The 22,587-nt window shown below is 38.8% G+C and overlaps 1 protein-coding gene across 5 annotated transcripts in view; it reads left to right on the forward strand.

The window, feature by feature from the left end:
• Positions 1 to 22,587, forward strand: part of CKAP5 (cytoskeleton associated protein 5) — a 106,553-nt gene that overhangs the window by 2,855 nt on the left and 81,111 nt on the right. Inside the window, exon 1 of one of the 5 annotated variants that reach the window (XM_038563401.1) lies at positions 22,192 to 22,315. The exons of 3 other annotated variants lie outside the window; for them this stretch is intronic. The gene's annotated coding sequence lies outside the window, so the exon portion shown is untranslated. Of the gene's footprint in view, positions 1 to 22,191; positions 22,316 to 22,432; positions 22,580 to 22,587 lie in introns of those variants that run through there. One more of the 5 variants, XM_038563402.1, reaches the window with a different exon arrangement.

Here is a 22,587-nt window from a genome sequence, read left to right on the forward strand (position 1 = left end):
AATACGTTACTTATCTCATTCCTATCAGGGCAGCTGGCCTGTTTATGTGAGACACCTCAAGCACATTAAGCTTATTCTTTTTGGCCTTTACATTTGCTGTTCATTTTGTATACAGGCTCCACTCAGGTCTCAACTCAAATGTCATCTCCTTAAAGAGGCATTTTCTAAGCTCCCAATTAGAGTAGCCCTCTTGGTCACTTTTGCCTCACTTTCCTTTTTTTTTTTTTTTTTTCACTTCATAGCATTTATCACTATCTGATAGGTCATTTATTGTTTGGTTGTGCGTTATCTGTTGTCCTCAGAGAAATGAAAGCAGAGCACAGATTTTTTTTCTTCTTCTGTCTTTGAGATTACCTCAATGCTTCAAACAATACTTGGAACAAATAGATAGTCAAAAAATATTTGTTGAACAAAATTGGCCAAAACTGTTGTAGTCTTCTCTATATGATAAAGTGATAAAGACAGTATATAACTAAAGCTGGCTGTGTTGCTATGTCTTTGGATGTGAGCAGTATCTCAACAATCTAATTTGGAAAGTCTTCAACTAAAGAAAACTGGAAAAATGGCAGTCTTATGTTGTGTCAAGTGGGAGGGAAGGTAGATTTGGCTTCCTCACTCCTGCCTTTGTTGTTATTATTTATTTTTTAAGATTTTATTTTATTGTATTTTTTAAGTAGGCTTCACACCCAATGTGGGGATTGAACTCCCAACCTTGAGATCAAGATTTCATGTTCTACTGACTGAGCCAGCCCGGCGCCCTGCCCCCCCCCCCATTGTTATTTATTTTATTTTGTTTTTGGGGGGAGAAGGAGAGCTCAAGTGCAAACAAGCATGCTCACACACAAGTGAGTGGGCAGGGAGCAGAGAGAGAGAGAGGGAGAGAGGATCCTAAGCAGGTTCCATGCTCAGTGCAGAGTCTGTTGGAGCCTGCCAGGGACTCCGTATCATGACCCTGAGATCTTGAGCTGAGTGAAGTCAAGAGTCAGGTGCTAACCAACTGAGCCACCACAGCGACTGTGTTGTTATTTTTTTTTAATTAAAAACTTTCAATGGAAGTTTTTAGGGGTGTTGGTCAACTATATTTTAGGTTGTCCCTTTACTGGAATTTATCTGATGTTTTTCTCATGGTTAGACTGGGGTTATGGGTTTTGGGGAGGATGATGGCAAGGAGAAAGTGCCATTTTCATCGTAACATATCAAGGATACATCCTATCAACATGATTTTTGACTGTTAATACTGACTTTGATCATCTGGCTGAGGTAATGTTTGTCAGGTACTCTACTATAGTTATCCGCCCCCCCCCCCCCCCCCCCCCCCCCCCGCCCCATTCCATACAGTCCTCTTTGGAAACGAGTAACTGTGCTGCCTACATTTAAGGAATGAAGAGTTATGCTCCCTGTTCTTTGGGGAAGAGTATCTACATAATTTATTTGGAATTCTTCTGTGTGGGAAATTTGTCTCTCTTTCCTCATTTGTTAATTTAGTCAAGTATTTACTTAATCAGTATGGAATAAAGGGTATCTATTTTATACTTTGCGTCATATTCCAATACTCTTTTATTGCTCAGATTGTACCAGCTTTGTCCATTGGGAGCTCTTTTTTTTTTTTTTTTTTTTTATAAGATTTTATTTATTTGTTTGAGAGAGAGAGCACGAGCAGGGAGCCCGATGTGGGGCTCATGGGGCTCCGTCCCAGGACCCTGATATCATGACCTGAGCCAAAGGCAGATGCTTAACCGATTGAGCGACTCAGGTGCCCCTCAGAGGAATTTTTTATTTTCTTTAAGTACTTATTATTTGTTTGTTTGTTTATGACACAGAGAGAGAGAGGCAGAGACATAGGCAGAGAGAGAAGCAGGCTCCATGCAGGAAGCCCAATGTGGGACTCCATCCAGGGACTCCAGGATCCCGCTCTGAGCCAAAGGCAGATACTCAACCTCTGACCCACCCAGGCGTCCCTCAAAGTAATTTTTTAAATAAACCTTTTATTTTATAATACTTCTTTTTTTTTTTTTAAGATTTTATTTATTCATGAGAGAGAGACAGGCAGAGACACAGGCAGAGGGAGAAGCAGGCTCCATGCAGGGAGCCTGATGCGGGACTTGATCCTGGGACTCCAGGACCATGCCCCAGGCCAAAGGCAGGCGTTAAACCACTGAGCCACCCAGGGACCCCAATACTTCTAGATATTCAGAAAAGTTGCAAATGAAGTATGCAGATTCCTATATACCTCTCACGTAGTTTCCCCTATTGTTAACATCTAAAACTGAAAAACCAGTAACTGATACATTACTTTTTGCTAAACTCCAGATTTTGTTTGAATTTCTATAGTTTTTCTATTTATATCTCCTTTCTGTTCTGATCTAATCCAGGGTAACCCACTGTATGTAGTTTTGGTCTCTCTTAGCCTTTTCTGGTCTTTTGAGTGCTCCTCAGTCTCCTGTTTTCATGACTTTTACAGTTTTGAGGAGCACTAAGCAGTTATTTTGTGTAATGTCCCTCCTTTTGAGTTTATCGAATATTTTTCTCATTTAAAAATGAGAAGAGTTAGATGTTTTAGGAAAGAACGCCACAGAATACCATTATTTCATAATCGGGATATGTGACATTGACATGATATCACTGATGGATGTTGACCTTTATCACTTGGTTAAGGTAGTATTTGCCATGTTAATATGTTAGGTTACTATTTTTACTTTTCTATATTGAATTTTTTGGAAGTGAATCACTACCTACCTACCTCTAGCCTACCCTCAAAGTGGATGGGGTGCTTAAGTACCACTACTTGGAGGGAAGAGTATCTACTTTTATTATTTGGAATTTTGGAAGGAATATTTGTCTCCCCCATTCATTTCTTTATTCAATCATTTATCAATATCAGTGTATCTATTTTGTACTCTTAGTTATAATCTGATTCTGTATTATTTATTTTTTTCCTCAATTGTTCTAGCTTTGACCATTGGGAGGACTTCATGTTGGCTCCTGTGTCCCTTTGACATGTCTCCATCCTTTTTTTCTTTTTCAGCATTTCCTTACTTTCTAGTACTACAAGATGCTCCAGACACATCTTATGTTTTCCCTGCCCCAACCCTAGAATCAGCCATTTCTCCAAGGATCCTTGGTTTCTTTTATTGGATAGTGATTTATAGAAACTGAGATCTGGGTGCCCATGTGCTCATTGCTGGGGATGTCATTATTTCTATGCCCTCTCAGTGGACATAGCAAAGTAATATATGTGTGTATGCTAACTCATGTATATGCACATACATAAAATTGTTTCTGTATCTTTTTGCTTGTATATTAAGCTAAACATGAATACATACATTTCTCTTCCAACTTTCAGAGGAAGCTTATGTCCCAAACAAATGTCCTCTTTGTAACTTGCTTTTTACTGAGATCTAACTTTTCCCCTCAATGAACACTTTTTAAGTGCCACAGAAAACATTGTTTTCCATGACCTGGTAAAGTTGTTTGACTTGAGATAAGATCTTTGTTTAGAGATGCATTGAAAGCATAAATTCTGACTCAGCTGGAATGGTCATATGTTTTTGGCATCGATATGGTGTCAGATAAGCCATGGTAACCTTGTGTCTCTAGACCTTGTCTCTTCAAACATGATTTTTGATATTTTATTAAGAGTTAAGAGACCTGGGACTCCTGGGATGCCTGGGTGGCTCAGCGGTTGAGCGGCTGTCTATGGCTTAGGGTGTGATCCCACAGCCCAGGTCCGGGTCCTGCATGGGGCTTCCTGTATGGAGCCTGCGTCTCCCTCTGCCTATGTCTCTGCCTCTTTCTTTCTCTGTGTGTCTCATGAATAAATAAATAAAATCTTAAAAAAAAAAAAAAAGGAAACCTACTTCTTTAATCTCTTTTTTTTAAATCTCTTAATTATATTTTTTAGAGATTTGTTATTAAAGTGATTTTTAGATCCTTTTTTGTAAGGGTGAGAAAAAATTGAATCATTTATAGAATTTCTTGAAATTCATTTGTTTAATATGAATGCTTTTTTTTCTTCCATTTTTTTTTTAGTCATAAGACTTAAAATAGTTTTTTATGTATCTGAAAGTCAACTACCAGAAAGTAAACCAAAAAAGGCAAAAAGCTACCAGTTCAGTAGTTATCACAAATTTTATTGGCTTCTCTCAAGTGGATCCTACTCCCTCTTAGGCACAGTTTAACCTTCTTGCTTCCTTAAATCAAGAGCTAAAACTTTTTTTTTTAAAGATTTTATTTATATATTTGTGAGAGACACACAGAGAGAGGCAGAGACATAGGCAGAGGGAGGCGCAGGCTTGCTGTGGGGAGCTCGATGCAGGACTGTATCCCAGGACTGGCATCATGACCTGAGCCAAAAGCAGATGTTCAACCTCTGAGCCACCCAGGTGCCCCTCAAGAGCTAAAACTTAAAAAAAGTGCTGTGACAAGCTAACTAAAAAGTGTTAGCTTGATCAAAAGGTTTGAGGAAGGAAGGCTACAAAATGTACAACATTAAAATTCAAAAAAGCCATGTTGGAACCATTTAGATCTGGTGCAAGAGTCACTCATATCTTTGTGGCAGTAGTGAATTATTCTGAAAAGTTTTATTTACTTCTTTATTTTAAAGATTATATTTATTCATGAGGGATAGGGAGGCAGAGACATAGGCAAAATGAGGAGCAGGCTCCCTGCAGGGAGCCCTATGTGGGACTCCATCCCAGGACTCCAGGATCATGTCCTGAGCCAAAGGCAGACAGACGCTCAACCACTAAGCCACCCAGGCATCCCTATCCTGAAAGGTTTAAATGATTATTAGTATACTTTGTTTAAGAACACTGGGAGGCTTAGGTATTTTCTTAGATTTATATGAAAAAGTTATATAAGTTTGTTTCAAGTATAGACCTCTCCTATCTGACCACTTTGGCTGTCTAGAACATCTTATTTCCTTCCTAATTAGTTTTGTTTTATTTTTTATTTTTCTATTTATTCACAGTTGTTTATTTTCTAAATCATTTTGATGTCCATATCCACTTGTAGCATGAAGTCTCTCATTTGTAGATTTTAAGAATTTTTTCAGTGCTGTTATTCCACACTTTTTGTATTAAATGTGATACATTCTTTTTTATTTATTTTTTTAAGATTTTATTTATTTGTTCACGAGAGACTCAGAGAGAGAGAGAGAGGCAGAGACACAGGCAGAGGGAGAAGCAGGCTCCACACAGGGAGCCTGACATGGGACTCGACAATCCAGGGTCTCCAGGATCACACCCTGGGCTGAAGGCGGGGCCAAACTGCTGAGCCACCCGGGCTGCCCAGTACATTCTTTTTTTTTTAAAAAGGCTCATGAGGCAGCCCATGAGGCAGCTTCTGAGGACTACCTGCTTATTTTGAACAATGTTTAATAAGGGAGATTATTCCAAACAAAATATGGACAATCCCTTTGAGTATTATAAATGACATTTACTTTTTTTTTTTTTAATTTTTATTTATTTATCATAGTCACAGAGAGAGAGAGAGGCAGAGACACAGACAGAGGGAGAAGCAGGCTCCATGCACTGGGAGCCCGATGTGGGATTCGATCCTGGGTCTCCAGGATCGCGCCCTGGGCCAAAGGCAGGCGCCAAACCGCTGCGCCACCCAGGGATCCCGACATTTACTTTTTAATTAATAGTAAAACTACTTTCTATAGGATAACAAGGAATAGATTACCTGTATACCCAAAGTGTTTGTTTTAAACACTTTTAAGTCTTGTTTTAAACCAGAAAAGACTGATCTTTCTTGATCCTAAGAGCTTTACCCTAATTTAGGTCTTTCTTGGACCAGAGGACTCAAATATGGGTTTAAGTCTGAACTGATTCTAAAATTCCTGAATGGGGACATCTGGGTGGCTCGGTGGTTGAGTATCTGCCATTAGCTGAGGGTGTGATCCCGGTGTCCTGGGATTGAGACCCCCTTTGGGCTTCCCTTCAGGGAGCCTGCTTCTCCTTCTGCCTATGTCTCTGCCTCTCTCTGTGTGTTTCTCATGAATAAATAAATAAATAAAATCCTTTAAAAAATCCCTGAATGGCTGGGATGATGCTTATTAACAACACAATAATGATAGTTACCATTTCTTGAGTGGTAGTTGGTAGTTGCCAGGCAATCTGTAGTACTCCTTCCTTGAATAAAGTCACTGGGTTTGTATAATATGGCCCTTTTTAGCCCCTGCTTGGCCACTTGAGTTATAGTTCTGTTCTTTACTTTTGCTTAGCTCTTTTGGGCTTTCACACACAAGCCTGTAACATTCTCTATTATCTCCACTCATTATGCCTTTGCCTGGCTAATCCCTATTTCCTTTAGTTCTCAGCCCTAATTACAGGCATAACTCAGAGATACTGGAGGTTCAGTTCCAGACCACTGCAATAAAGTGAGTATCACAATAAAGTGAGTCAGATGAATTTTTTGGTTTCCTAGCACATATAAAAGTTATGTTTACGCTACACTGTAGTCTGTTAAATGTGCAATAACATTATGACAATCCGTACACCTTAATGACAATATATTGTGAAGTGCCTGGGTGGCTCAGTCAGTTAAGCATCTGACTTGATTTTGGCTCAGGTCTCAGTGTCATGAGATCGAGACCCACATCAGGCTCTTAGACATGGAGCCTGCTTGATATTCTCTTCCCCGCCCCCCCCCCCCCCGCCTTTCTTCCCCCCCCGCCCTCCCCCACCCCCCTACTACTTGTGCATGTGCTGTCTCCCTTTAAAATGAAAAAAAAATTTTTTTAAATCTAAAAAAAAAAAAAGAAAAAAAGAAAAAAAAATCTGTATATATAGCTAAAATAATGCTAACCATCACCTGAGTTTTCAGCAGTCTGTAATCTTTTTCCTGGTAGGTCTTGCCTTGATGTTGATGGCTGCTGACTGATCAGGGTGGTGGTTACTGAAGATGGGAGTGGCTGGTACAATTTGTTAAAATAAGACACCAGTGAAGTTTGCTGCATCAATGGATTCTTCCTTTCACAGATGCTTTCTCTGTAGCATGTGATGTTGTTTGATAACATTTACCCACAGTAGAACTTCTTTCAAAATTGGAGTCAGCCTTTCAAACCTTGCTGCTTTATTAGCTAAGTTTATGTGATATTTCGAATCCCGCATTGTCATTTCAATAGTCTTCACAGCATCTTCATTAGGAGTTGATTCTGGGGCAGCCCAGGTGGCTCAGTGGTTTAGCGCCGCCTTCAGCCCAGGGCATGATCCTGGAGACCTGGGATCGAGTCCCACATTGGGCTCCCTGCGTGGAGCCTGCTTCTCCCTCTGCCTGTATCTCTGCCTCTCTCTTTCTCTGTGTCTCTCATGAATAAATAAAATCTTTAAAAATAAAAAAAGGAGTTGATTCTATATCAAGAAACCACTTTCTTTGTCCATCTATAAGAAGTAATTCCTCATTCCTTAGAGTTTTATCATGAGATTGCAGTAATTCAGCCACATCTCAGGCTCCACTTTGGATTCTGGCTCTTGTGCTATTTCTACCACATCTGCAATTACTTACCCCACTGAAGTCTTTATTTATTTATTTATTTATTCATGAGACACACAGAGAGAGAGAGAGAGAGAGAGAGAGGCAGAGACATAAGGCAGAGGGAGAAGTAGGCTCCATGCAGGGAGCATGATGTGGGACTCGATCCTGGGAACTTCAGGATCATGCCAAAGGTAGGCGCTAAACCGCTGAGCCACCCAGGTGTCCCAACTCCACTGATGTCTTGAACCCCTCACAGTCCTCCATGAGAGTTGGAATCAACTTTGTTAATATTGATATTTTGGCTTCTTCCTATGAATCATGAATTTTTTTTTAAATTTTTATTTATTTATTTTTTATTTTTTTTATGAATGTTCTTAATGGCATTTAGAATAGTGAATCCTTTCCAGATGGTTTTCAGTTTACTTTGCCCAGGTCCATCAGAGGATTCTCTATGGCAGCTACAGTCTTACGGAATGTATTTTATAAATAATAAGATTTAAAAGTCAAAGTTATTCCTTGATCCATGGGCTGCAAAATGGATGTTGTGTTAGCAGGCATGAAAACAACATTAATCTTGTACATCTCCATCAAAGCTCTTGGGTGACTAAGTGCATTGTCAGTAAGCAGTAATATTTTAAAACGAATCCTTTTTTTCTGAGCAGTAGGTCTCAACAATGGGCTTAAAATATTCAGTAAAATGTGTTGTAAACATATGTGCTGTCATCCAGGCTTTGTTCGATTTATAAAGCACAGGCAGAGTAGATTTAGCATATGATTCTTTAGCGTCCTAGTATTTTCAGAATCGTAAATATACATTGGCTTTAACTTAAAGTCACTTACTACATTAGCCCCCAACAGGAGTTAGCTTGTACTTTGAAGCCAGGCATTGATTTCTCCTCTCTAGCTATAAAATCCTGGATGGCATCTTCTTTGAATAGAAGACTTCATCTGGAAATCTGTTGTTTAGTGAGGCCACCTTCATTGATTTCTTAGCTAGATCTTATGGATAACTTGCTGCAGCTTCTCTATCAGCACTTGCAACTACTCTTTGCTCTTTGATGTTATGGAGATTATTCTCCTTAAGCACGAAACCAACCTCTGCTAGCTTCAGAATTTTCTTCTGCAGCTTTACCTCTCTCAGCCTTCATAGAATTGAAGAGACTTAGGGTCTTGCTCTCAATTAGGCTTTGGGTCTTTCTCTCAAGTAGGCTTTGGCTTAAGAGAATATTGTAGCTGGTTTGATCTTCTATCCAGACAACTAAAACTTTCTCCATATCAGCAGTAAGGCTGCTTTTCCACTTTCTTACCATTTGTGCATTCACTAGAGTAGCACTCTTAATTTTTTTTCAAGAATTTTTCCTTTGCATTCACAACTTGGCTACCTGGTGTAAGAGGTCTAGTTTTTAGCTTATCTTGGCTTTGGACATGCCTTCCACACTAAGCTCAATCATTTCCAGCTTTTGACTTAAAGTGAGAAGCATGGGGTACCTGGCTGGCTCAATCAGTAGAGCATAAAACTTTTTTTTTTTTTTTTTTTTTAAGATTTTCTTTATTTGAGAGAGAGTGAGAGTGAGAGAGAGCATGACTAAAGGGGAGAGGGAGAAGCATGCTTCCCCACTCAGCAGGAAGCCTGACTTGGGACTTGATCCTAGGACCCAGGATCATGACCTGAGCTGAAGGCAGATGTTTAAATGACTGAGCCAGTGAGGCACTCCAGAGCATGCAACTCTTGATCTCAGGGTTGTGAGTTCGAGCCCCACACTGGGCATAGAGCTACTTAAAAAATAAATAAGTAAAATATTAAAAGAGTAAATGCTATTGGAAAAATGGTGCCCATAGACTTGCTTGATGCAGGGTTGCCACAGACCTTCAATTTATAAAAACCACAGTATCTGGAAAGTGCAAAAAAGTGAGATATGCCTGTATCAGTTTCTCTGGGAGCTGGCCTTAGGCTAATATATTGTACAACCTATACTCAGCCCATAGCTGAGTGCCTAACAGAGAAACTTCACATGATTGGACAAGCAAATGTCCTTGTGAGGCAGGGGAGTAATGTGTGGATGTTAGGGGGATTCGTAACATGTATAAGGCAAAATCTCATTTAATTTTTACATTTGTTGAATTACATTAGGCAAGTTGCTTAATCTCTATGCCTCAGTTTCCTTGTCTGTAAAATGAAGATGATTATATCACTTCAGAGTAATAAGAATTTAAATGAGTCCATAAATGTAAAGTGCTTAGAATAGTGCCTGGCACATAGTGAATGTTCTAGAAGTGTGTATTAAATAAGGAATCACATGAAGATCGTGCTGTTTGGACAGATGATGAAACTGAGGCTCAGCTAGTGTGTGACAGAACATGTTTTAGAACTTAGATCTAACTCCAGAGCCCAAGATGACAGGTTTAGATTGAATTAAATCTTGACTAGAGCTTTCTTACAATCAGATTTATTGCAAACAACTATTCTACTGTATGGCTTTGCCAAAATCAAAGATTCTAAAATTAAAATTACCGTCTTTTAATGGATTTTATAATAATGAATGGGTACCTAAGAAAACAGTGGCAAAACTCATAAAATTTCAAAATCTGTTGCTGAGTGATTTCTCACTTTAAAAAAGGGTTTGCTTCAGAATTCTATTATGTATATTTTTCTGACCTATTTGAATACACATTCAACATACAAAATTTTATTTATAAATAACTCAAGGAACACATTTATTATATATTTAAGACTTCTATAGTCTGATGAAATGGTGTCATTTTAGGAATTATGTTAGAGTGTGAAGCACTGTGCTAGATGCTGGGGTAATAAAGAAGATCTGTTCCTTCTTTCAAAGGAGATACGGTACCTAAAAAATGTTAAGGGAGAGAAGTGAGGCTTAGCTTATGGGATAAGTATAGACAAAACCAGCTTTAAGTTTCCAAGCTGGAATTTTAAAGTTAAAAAAAAATTGAAGTTTGTTTTTTGTTTTATAAAGGAATGGCTAAGAGGGCACCTGGTTGGCTCAGTTGGTTAAGTATCTGACTCTCGGTTTTGCTTCAGCCCAGGTCATCATCTTGGGGTCATGAGATCAGGCCCTGCCCTCAGCATGGAGTCTGCTTGTCTGTCTCCCTACCTCTCTGCTCTGACTCCTGCTCTTTCTCTCTCAAATAAACTTTTTTTTTTTTAAGATTTTAAAAATTTATTTATTCATAAGAGACACACAGAGAGAGGCAGAGACACAGGCAGAGGGAGAAGCAGGCTCCATGTAGGGAGCCCGACGTGGGACTCGATCCCAGGTCTTCAGGATCACGCCCTGGGCTGAAGGCAGATGCTTAACCGCTGAGCCACCCAGGCATCCCAAATAAATAAACTCTTAAACAAACAAAAGAATGGCTAGATATTAAAGTAAAAAGTGGGATCCCTGGGTGGCGCAGCGGTTTGGCGCCTGCCTTTGGCCCAGGGCGCGATCCTGGGGACCCGGGATCGAGTCCCACGTCGGGCTCCCGGTGCATGGAGCCTGCTTCTCCCTCTGCCTGTGTCTGCCTCTCTCTCTCTGTGTGACTATCATAAAAAAAAAAAAAAAAAAAAAAGTAAAAAGTAAAAGTTCTTTAGCCAGCCCCTTAGACATACTTAGAAGTAGCCGTTGTAAACAGTGGATCCTTCCAGAAAATTTGTATGTGATTTCAAACATATACAATGTATTTTTGTTTTCTATGGCTTCTGTAACAAATTACCATAAACTTGGTGGCTTAAAACCACGTAAATTTGCTCGCTCTCAGCTCTGGAGGCCAGAAGTCCAACACAATTTAGATCAGTCTTATGAAGGTTAAAACCAAGGCAGAGCCATATTCCTCCAGAGGCTCTGGGGAGAATCCCTTGCTCACCTCTTCTGGTATCTGTTGGCATTCTTTAGTTTATGTCACATCACTTAAGCCTCCTCTAATCTTACTCTTTTCTGCCTTTATGTGGCTTTCCTCTGTGTGTGTTAAATTTCCCTCTCTTTCTGTTAGAAGGATATATGTGATTGCATTTAGGGCCCATTCATATATAATCCAGGATAATCTCATCTCAAGATCCTTAATTTTTTTTTCAAAGATTTTTTCATTTATTCATGAGAGACAGAGAGAGAGAGAGGCAGAGACACAGGCAGAGACAGAAGCAGGCTCCATGCAGGGAGCCCGACGTGGAACTCGATCCCGGGTCTCCAGGATCACACCCTGGCTGAAGCAAGCCACCCGGGCTGCCCCACAAGATCCTTAATTTAATCACATCTGTAAAGATACTTTTTCCAAATAAAGTGACATTTACAGGTTCTAGGGATTAAAATCTAGTGTCTTCGGGGGTTGTTATCAGCCTACTACCGATGTATATATACATCCCTGTATATAGTTTTACCAAACACAAAAATGAACTAGACTTCATATACTGTCTTCCAATTTTCTTTTTAAAGCTTAGTAATGGGGCAGCCCTGGTGGCGCAGCGGTTTAGCGCCGCCTGTAGCCAAGGGCGTGATCCTGGAGACCCTGGATGAGTCCCACGTCGGGCCCTCTGCATGGAGCCTGCTTCTCCCTCTGCCTGTGTCTCTGCCTGCCTCTCTCTCTCTCTCTCTCTCTCTCTCTCTCTGTGTCTCTATGAATAAATAAATAAATCTTAAAAAAAATAAAACTTAGTAATGTATTTCTTCCACATTAAAATTTAAATGTTTACTTTAGGCTTCATCATCCTTTTTTTTTTTTTAAATAGCTACAGAGCACTTTGTTGAATGGATGAATGTTTCACTTCTTAAAACCTGTGGTAAAAATATACAACACGCAAAATTTACCACTTTTAATTAAGTCATTTTATTTTTTTATTTTTTATTTTTTTAATTTTTATTTATTTATGATAGTCAGAGAGAGAGAGAGAGAGAGAGAGGCAGAGACATAGGCAGAAGGAGAAGCAGGCTCCATGCACCGGGAGCCCGACGTGGGATTCGATCCCGGGTCTCCAGGATCGCGCCCTGGGCCAAAGGCAGGCGCCAAACCGCTGCGCCACCCAGGGATCCCAATTAAGTCATTTTAAATTAAGTATATTCCCGTTGTTGTGAAACAGATCTCCAGAACTTTTCTCATTTTGCAAATCTGAATCTGTATATTCTTTCCTCTTTCCCCTAGCCTCTGATAACCATCATTCTACTTTCTGTTTCTACGAATTTTACTAGTGCAGATGCCGCATGTAAGTGGCTCATACAGTATTTGTCTTTTTGTGACTGGTTTATTTCACTTAATGTTCTCAAAGTTTATACATACTGTAGCATGTAACAGGATTTCCTTCCTTTTTAAAGCTTATATTCCATTATATGTATATACTACATTTTGTTTATTCATTCATTCTTCAGTGGACATTTGTGTTGCTGCTGCTTCTGAATATTGTGAATAGTGCTGCTTTGAACATGGGTGTGCAAATCTTCTTAGGACCCAACTTTTAGGGATCCCTGGGTGGCGCAGTGGTTTAGCGCCTGCCTTTGGCCCAGGGCGCGATCCTGGAGGCCTGGGATCGAATCCCACATCGGGCTCCCGGTGCATGGAGCCTGCTTCTCCCTCTGCCTATGTCTCTGCTTCTCTCTCTCTCTCTCTCTGTGTGTGTGACTATCATAAATAAAAAAATTAAAAAAAAAAAAAAAAAGACCCAACTTTTAATTATTTTGGATAGGTATATGCATAGATGTATACACACACTCAGAAGTGGGATTGATGGACACATAGTAATGTGGTATTCTGTTTTTAATTTTTTGAGCAACATATTTTCCATAGCAGTTAAAGCATTTTATAGTCCTACCAATGGTGTACAAGGGTTCCTATTTCTGTACATTCTTGCCAATATTTATTTTAGGATTTTTTTATATATATAGTAATAATCCTAATGGGTGTGAGTTGATCATCTCATTGTAGTTTTGATTTGTATTTTTCTTTTCTTTCTTTTTTTTTTTAGAGTGCACATCATATCTGAGAAATTATTGACCATTTCAATGTCCTGAAGCTTTTCCCTTACGTTTTTCTTCTAGGAATGTTACAGTTTTATCTCTTTAGGTGTTTAGTAATTTTGAGTTAATTTTTGTATATGGTATAAGAATCCAACTTTGTTTTTTTGCATGTGGATATTCAGTTTTCCCAATACCATTATATAAGAAGATTTTTTTCCCCCATTGAGTGGTCTTGGCCCCTTTTAGTGTCAAAGATCATTTGATACTAAATATAAGGGTTTATCTTTGGGTTTTCTGTTTTATTCTATTGGTATATTTGTCTGCATGCCAGTACCATACTGTTTTGATTACTGTAGCTTTGTAATATGTTTTGAAATCAGGTCATGTGAGTCCTCCAGCGTTTTTCTAAGTTGTTTTGGCTATTCAGGCTCTCTTGAGATTCCATATGAATTTTAAGATGAACTTTTCTATTTCTGCAAGAAAATGCTGTTGGGGGTTTGGACATGTTATTAAATTCTTCAGTCCATGGACATGGGTTGTCTTTCCATTTATTTGTTTTCTTTAATTTCTTTTAGCATTGTTTTGTAATTTTCAGTTTTACCTCCTGCATTTGATCTTAGCCAAAAGGCTGAGAAGCAATCAGTTTCACCTCCTGGATTTGGTTTATTCCTAACCAAAAGGATTCTTTCTTTCTTTTCTTTTTTCTTTCTTTCTTTCTTTCTTTCTTTCTTTCTTTTCTTTTCTTTTCTTTTCTTTTCTTTTCTTTTCTTTTCTTTTCTTTTCTTTTCTTTCTTTTTCCTTCCTTCCTTCCTTCCTTCCTCCTTCCTTCCTTCCTTCCTTCCTTCCTTCCTTCCTTCCTTTTGTCTTTTTTTTTTGTTTTTTTTTTTTTTTTTAAGGATTCTTTCTTTTTGATGCTATTGTAAGTGAAGTTGTTTTCTTAATTTCAAATTGTTGTGATTAGCTTATAGAAACACAACTGATTTTTTGCATGTTGATTTTGTATTCTTCAAGTTTGATGAATATATTTATTCTCACAATTTTCCTTTGTGGAGTCTCTAGGGTTTTCTACATAAAAAATATGTCATCTGCAAACAGATAGGTTTACATCTTCCTTTATAATTTAGATGCCTTTTCTTTTTCTTGCCTAATTCCTTTGTCTAAAACTTTCAATACGATATTGAATAGGAATGGCTAGAACAGCCATCCTTTACTTTGTTCCTGATTTTTTTTTTTTTTTTTAAGATTTTATTTATTCTTGAGAGACACAGAGAGGCAGAGACATAGGCAGAGGGAGAAGCAGGCTCCCTTTGGAGAGCCTGATGTGGGACTTGATCCCAGGATCCTGGGATCACCACCTGAGCCAAAGACAGATGTTTATCCACTGAGCCACTGAGCCACCCATGTTCCCCTTTGTTCCTGATCTTAGAGGAAATGTTTCAGCCATTCACCATGATGTTAGCTGTGGGCTTCTCATAAATGGCCTTTATCATGTTGAGGCAGTTTCCTTATATTTCTAGTTTGAGTGTTTTTATCATTGAGGGTGTTAAATCTTGTCAAATGCTTTTTATTGCATCAACTGAGATGATCATGTGGTTTTTGTCCTTTGTTCTTGTAATGAGTTATGGTGTACTATATTGACTGATTTTGGTATGTTGAACCATTCTTGCATTCCAGGAATAAATTTTACTTGGATATGGGGTATAATATTTTTAATGTGCTGTTGGATTCATTTTGCTAGTATTTTGAAGATTTTTGCATCAGTATTTATCAGCAATATTGGCCTATAGTTTTCTTACAGTGGCTTTGTCTGGCTTTCATATCAGGGTAATTCTGGCCTCATAGAATGAGTTTGGAAATGTTCTCTTCAATTTTTTGGAAGAGTTTCAGGAGGATTGGTGTTAATTCTTCTTTAAATGTTTGGTAGAATTCCCCAGTGAAGCCATTTCTCCTGGGCTTTTAATATATAACTTTTAAATCCCTTTTGAGTGATAGTGGATAATAGAGTGTTCAGCTGGGTGTGGTGCCCTGAGTAGAGGCCATGAGAAGACCTGCTCTGAATGTGATACTGTCTTCTTGGTGCCACAAATGGTGCCTAGATGTGACTAGAGGACTCAGAAACTTTTCTTTCCCTGTACTGTGTATTTGTTTTTTGTTTTTAAGATTTTATTTATTTATTAATGAGAGACACAGAGAGAGAGGCAGAGACACCTGCAGAGGGAGAAGCTGGCTCCCTGCAGGGAGCCCGGGACTCCAGGATCATGTCCTGAGCTGAAGGCAGACGCCCAACCGCTGAGCCACCCAGGCGTCCCTGTACTATGTATTTGGAGAAGGAAACACAATTCATATTTCTGACTTCTTGAATCAGTGTTTTCACCTTTTACCACATTACTTTCTTTGACAGGCAGAAGAGCCTGATTGTGCTTTTTGAGTGGCTTTTGTGAATCCCTTCTTTTTGGCCTGGGGAGAAAATCTATTCTGCCAGGGTGAGAGTGACTGAAAGCTCTCTTCTCTCTTAAACCTCCCCCCCTTAAAAAAAATTAAGAAGAGAGTACCTGGAAAAGGCAAATGGTGGTAGAACCTACATGTATGCAAACTGGTTTCAGATTATCACTACAATGGGCTATGAGATTTTACCACTGAAGTAGAAGCATTTTCCAAACATTTAACATTAGCTACAAATGTAGTACTGGAGAACTTGGAATTGCAAACATGCTGTTTATCATGTATAAATAGTGGTTGTGAAGCACTGTCTCATAAAAGTTTAGAGGTGGGAGAGCTGTTGATACAAACTTGTTTTATGCATGACCGCACTAAAGTTACCAAAGATTCAATGAATTCTCCGAGGTTTCACAACTAGTTAATGGTAAAACAGGGATTTGGGGATGTAAATTTTCTTCTTTCCAGCCCAGTGCTCCTCCCAGATAGGGGGAAAAAAATTGCCTTCCTACACTTCTACCTGAACACTGTAGTATGTAACTTTTTATTATTATTATTTTAGTATGTAACTTTTTAAATTATAAACTCCTACTAGCAAGAGGCAGAGCTTTTTTTTCCTTTCACTTTTAAATTCATGGAATACTTAATATATTTTAAATAGAATAAATTATTTATGTTATAAATTTAAAAAAGAAACACCCATGGTCCTACCACCCCCAGTTTAAGAAAATAGATCATAAACAATATCCATTGCAACCTTCCTGGATTGTATCCTGGATTTTTTTTCCCTGCCTTTTTTTCTTTTTTTACTATGCTGAGTTTTCAACATTATCCTCTTTGTACTTCTCTCTCTCTCTCTCTCTCTCTCTCTCTTTTTTTTTTTTAGAGGCAGAGGGAGAAGGAGAGAGAGAATCATAAGCAGGCTTCACACCCAGCACATAGGGCTCAATCTCACAAATTTGAGATTATGACCTGAGACCAAGAGTCAGATGCTTAACCAACTGAGCCACTCAGGTGTCCCTTGTACTTTTGTTTTAAATTTAACCACAAGTGTATATATTCCTAAGCAGTATATTGTTTGGGTTTATATAATCATACTCTATGTTCTTTAGTACTAGCTATTTTTCTCTCAGCATGGTTTGTGAAATTCATCTGTTTTTGCTAATAGTTGTCTTCATTTGTTTTTACTGCTATGTTTTCTGTGAATATACCACAGCTTGTTTATCTATTCTCCTGTCAATGGGTATTTTAATTGAAATATAATTCACATACCATAAAATTTATCCTTTAAATTCAATACATAAATTCAATAGCTTTTTAGCACATCACATAGTTTTGCAACCATCACCACTATCTAATTCCAGAAGATTTTCATCACCCCAAAAAAGAGACTTCATACCCATTAGCTATCATTCCTCATTCCCCCTTTCTCTTTCTACCCGCCGCAGCCCCTGGTAACCACTATTCTACTTTCTGTCCTGTTTATTTGCCTGACTTGGGCATATCATATGATCAGAATCCTCCAACATGGCTTTTTTCTTTAAGATTTTATTTATTTATTCATGAGAAAGAGAGAGAGAGGCAGAGACACAGGCAGGGGGAGAAGAAGGCTCCATGCAGAGAGCCTGATGTGGGACCTGATCCTGGAACTCCAGGATCACGCCCTGAGCTGAAGGCAGCGCTTTAACCACTGAGCCACCCAAGCATCCCCCAACTGTGGCTTTTTGCATCTGGCTTCTTTCACTCAGCATATTGTGTTCAAGGTTAACCCATGTTGTAGCATATATGCTATTTCAGTCCTTTTTTATGGCTTAGTGATAGTCCATTGTATGAATATATTACATTTTGTTTACTCTTTGATCAGTTGATAGATTTTTGGGTTGTTTTTACTTTGGGGCTATTAGGACTAATGCTGTTATTAATTAACATTTATATACCAGTTGTTGTGTGGACATGTTCTCAATTTTCTCGGGAGTGGGTTAATAACAAACATTTTCCAAAATGGATGTATCAGTTTCTCCATGCTAACCTACAATGTACAAAAATTCCAGACCCCCTTTTTAAAGCATTTTTTTTCTTTTTTTTTTTTTTTGTAATAGTGGACAAATGATAAGTTTTAAAATATTTTCTTAAAGCTTCTTTTGCTTTCAAATCAAGAGAATTATACTTTTGGGGATCCCTGGGTGGCACAGCGGTTTGGCGCCTGCCTTTGGCCCAGGGCGCGATCCTGGAGACCCGGGATCGAATCCCACATCAGGCTCCTGGTGCATGGAGCCTGCTTCTCCCTCTGCCTATGTCTCTGCCTCTCTCTCTCTCTGTGACTATCATAAATAAATAAAAATTAAAAAAAAAAAACTAAAAAGAGAATTATACTTTTGATAAAGATGTTTAATATGACTTGTTATATAAAGAGATATTAAGGCTATGGATAAATTCATCTGAATGTTAGAAAACAGTTCCATTGATAGGTATATAATATATGCTTTGGTTTGTTCTGTTGTTGATCCAGATTTGAAAGAGTAATTTTCATTGATATTTCCCTATGAAAGTGTTACGAAGTAGCATTTAAGATTCATACCAAATGATCAATAACTGGTTTGTAAGTGGAAGAGTAAGTTACAAACCATTAATACCAAGTTGAAGAAAGATCTGGCTTTAATTCATAGGTATAAAAATATAGAGCTATATTAGAAATTAGTACTAAGACATAAACTAATTGCACTTAAAGTCTCAGACCTTGCTGATGGAAGAGGAATGCAAAATGGTTCATAGAGCCACTTTGGAAAACAGTTTGGCAGTGACTTCTAAAATTAAACATATACTTACCATACCACCCAGCATTCCCATTCCTGGGTATTTGCCCAACAGAAATGAAAACTTATGTTCATACAAAAATCTGTAATGGTTTTTTTCATAATTGCTAAAATCTAGAAACAACCCACATGTCCTTTATTTTATTTTATTTTATTTTTAAAGATTTTATTTATTTATTCATGAGAGACGGGGCGGGGGGCAGAGAGAGAGGCAGGCTCCCTACAGAGAGCCTGATATGGGACTCTATCCCCACACCAAGGATCAGCCCTGAACCAAAGTCTCAACCATACCCTCCCACATGTCCTTTAAATGGTAACATGGATAAACAAAATGTGTTTGATGATACAATGGACTATTACTCACCAGTAAAAAGGAATAGATTACTAACGTGTGCAGCAACATGGATGATCTCAATTGTATTATAAGTGAAAAAAGCCAGGCTCAGAAGACTCACTGTATGGTTGTTTTTTGTTTTTTTGTTTTTTTAATATGACATTGTGCAAAAGGCAAAACTGTAGGAACAGCATACTGATCCGTGATTGCCCCATGATTGACACAAAGAAGCACCAGGAATATTTTGGGCTGAGGAAAATGTTCTTGATCGTGGTGTTGGATTCTCTGTGTCTGCCAAAACTAATAGAAATATGTGCCAGAAAGAGTGAATTTTACTATATGTAAGTTATACCTTAATAAACCTCATCTTAAAAGCTCTCATCTTGGGGAATCTCTCCTCTCTCTAATACTCCGTTAATGACTGCTGACAGCTGGGAACACAAGGAGCTAGGAGCGGTCAATGGTATACATTTGCTTTTTAGTTTTTTTCTTTTAAAGATTTTATTTATTGAGAGAGAGCAAGCAGACACACAAGTAGGGAGGAGGGGCAGAGGGAGAAGCAGGGAGCCCGATACAGGGCTTGATCCCTGGGATCATGACTTGAGCCAAAGGCAGATGCTCAACTGACTCAAGCCACCAAGGTGCCCTTGCTTCTTAGTTTTATTTTTTATTTTGTTTTACAGAGAGGGAGAGTTTGTGCATGTGTGCAAGCAAGCCCAGGAAAAGGAGGAGGAGAGGGAGAGAGAGAATCCTGAGCAGGCTTCATGTCCAGCACAGGTTCAATCCCAGGGCCCAGAGATCATTACCTGAGCCGAAATCAAGAGTCAGATGATTAACCAACTGAGCTACCCAGGTGCCCTAGCTTTTTAGTTTTAAAAGGAATGTGATGGAAAAGGTAGGCAGCCTTTGTTGAACATTGTATATTTTATTTCTCAAATACCTAATGTATAGCACTTTCTTCTGGGTACTCTTCTAGGTGCTTTACAAATATAATAAACTTAAGTGGTTTAATTTTCCTAATAACCCAACAAGGTAAATACTATTATTTTTCCCATTTTACATATAGAAAACAGAAGCACAGAGGGTAGGAATTTGTCCAAAGCCACACAGCTAATAAATGGTTGCAACCAGGATTTGAACTAACATTCTATCTTGAGTCCATACTCTTAATAATTAACTTGGCCTCTTTCTTTCATTGAATATGATCTAATAAAGAATTCTAGTTAATGCTTAAAACTTCCTTTTCCCTTGCTGGTTATATGCACATTAAATATTTTTCTGTGTTGATGTGTTACAGAGAAAAACGTTAGAAAAAAGAAATCCCACTTTGCTAATACATGAATTGTTATTTTATTATGTTCTCTTCTATATATAATATTTACTAAATCATTTCCTAAACAGAGTCCATGTTGCCATGTTAAGGAGACTACTACTAATTGGTAATTTGTTGAATTATGAAGTTTTACTTGTCCAGTTTAGTCTCCTCATGGTATATAGTAAAGATAATAATAACCAAAATAAGATGGGTTATGTTTAGACTGTGATATTTGGTAAAATATCTGAGAATTTTTCAGGAGTATTTATATAAAATGTGCATTTGGGACAAAAGCTATAAATCCCTATAAAAATAATTTTGAGTTCTGATAGACTGAACTGTAAAATCAGTGGATTTTTTTCTCTTTAAATTTTTGATTCACTAAAGCACAGCACTGGGTATTATCCATTTGTGTGTGTGCATGCATACATATATTCACTGTGCTTATTGACTGTTGTCTGGACTCTTGTGTAAAGAAAGTGTTGGTCCTAATTTTTGTGATAAATATTAAGTATTCATTTTGTATCACCCTGGGAGAAAAGGATTAGGATACATTCTAGCACTTGCCCTTGAGGTGCTCACAATCTAATGAGGAGACTGATCTGCAAACCATTACCCTTAGAATGGTGTGATATGCTTCATGGGGATAGAATGAAAGGTCTTAATTACCTAATTCAAAAGTATCATTCACAGTTAAATGCCCTTTAAAATGAGATTTTCTTTGCAGTTCAAAATCACATTATTTCTAATATGAATCCATTTCTCTTCCCAGCAGCCTGATCCTAGAATTCTCTAAGATCTTGTAACTTCCGTCTGTTCCCTAGTAAGAAGGGCAGTTTCCATGCCTGTCCGTTGGAATTTATATTTCCACTTGAACTCATGTTTGAGATGGAGGATGTTTGGATATTTATAAACGGTCTTTTGCTTCACTAAATTGATTCCCACCCTTGTATGGTGGTAGTTTAAGGCTTTAATAAGATGTGTTTATTCATCTAGATTAGATGGAGCAATATAGGCTTGGTAAAGACATAAATCTCTTTCCCGATGGTGTGAGACACAAAATGCCATCAAACCTTGTAAACTGAGATTGAGGAAAAATTCCTCCTATGAAAAGAGAATTAAAACTCTCTGACAGCCTCAGGGACCATTACTTTACTCCCTGAGATAATAATCCAGTTTCTATATAGTTTTCTCAAGAACTCTTTATATTGAATTCGATGACTGCATATCACAATTGTATTTGCATACAAGATTTCTTTATCTGCATAGACCTGTAGTGAATTCCTGGTCAGTTTTTGAATTCTTGTGCCAATTCTTAGCACATTTTGCTCACAAGAATGAGAATGTTTTCCATTTCACTTCCTGTTATCTTCTTACCTTATCTTTTATCATTGTCGGTGATTTCTCATGGTGTAGAGAAGGAAGGCAGTGAAAGGGTGAGGTGAAGCAATGAAGCCTGCCCAAATTATTTTCTGGGCCTTTCAGTTACCATTTGAAGAACACTAACTGCTCAAATTAATGGAATAAGCAGCTTACATAATAGGTGCTATATATTTACCCTGATGCTTTGGCTATTGCCTGCAGCAATTTTTTTCATCCCTGGAGCCGAGATTAGGATTGTGATAGTAGGACCTGGTCATCTCCTTTGTTTCTGGAACGTTGCCTGTGTTGCCACCAAGAAAGAGGTACACCCAACCCGGTTAGAGTCCTCCTGTTGGTGCTTCATTTGCCTCATGCCTTGGAAACCCTATGGGCTGGAAGCAGCACCCTGAGTCCTGCAGACCTCTGGGTGAAGGTGCGGCCCCTTTAAGCCTTCAGAGTGTGCCGGGAGGGGGCCGAGGTGGGGCGGGCACTGACAGCGAGCTCCGGGCCCCGCCCCCGGAGGAGGCGTTTCCCAGCGGCCCTCCGCACCAATGCCGCCAGGGCCCGCCGGGTATTCCTGCTGATTCTGCTCGGACCGTAGGGCCCCCAGACCTCTCCCTGCCCAGGGAGCGTAAGTGTCAAACTGCGGGCGAGGGTCAAGCATCCTGTGCCCATGCCGGAAGTCCTGGTGGACAGTGCAGGGGACTTTCCTGGCCTATCAGAGGCTTAGGCGGCGAAAGAGCGTAAACAATGCCGGCTGCAGTGAGCTAAAGCCTGGGGCATCTGCTCTACTTCTGGGTGGTGACAGCAGCCCTAGGGTGCTTGTTTGGATATGCAGTGGTTGAGCGGTGTCCACGACCGACCAGGCTTTGCCCCAGACTGGTTCCTACTTGGGGTGAGGAG

The sequence above is a fragment of the Canis lupus genome, chromosome 18, assembly GCF_011100685.1.
Source record: "Canis lupus familiaris isolate Mischka breed German Shepherd chromosome 18, alternate assembly UU_Cfam_GSD_1.0, whole genome shotgun sequence".
Taxonomy (NCBI): Eukaryota; Metazoa; Chordata; class Mammalia; order Carnivora; family Canidae; genus Canis; species Canis lupus.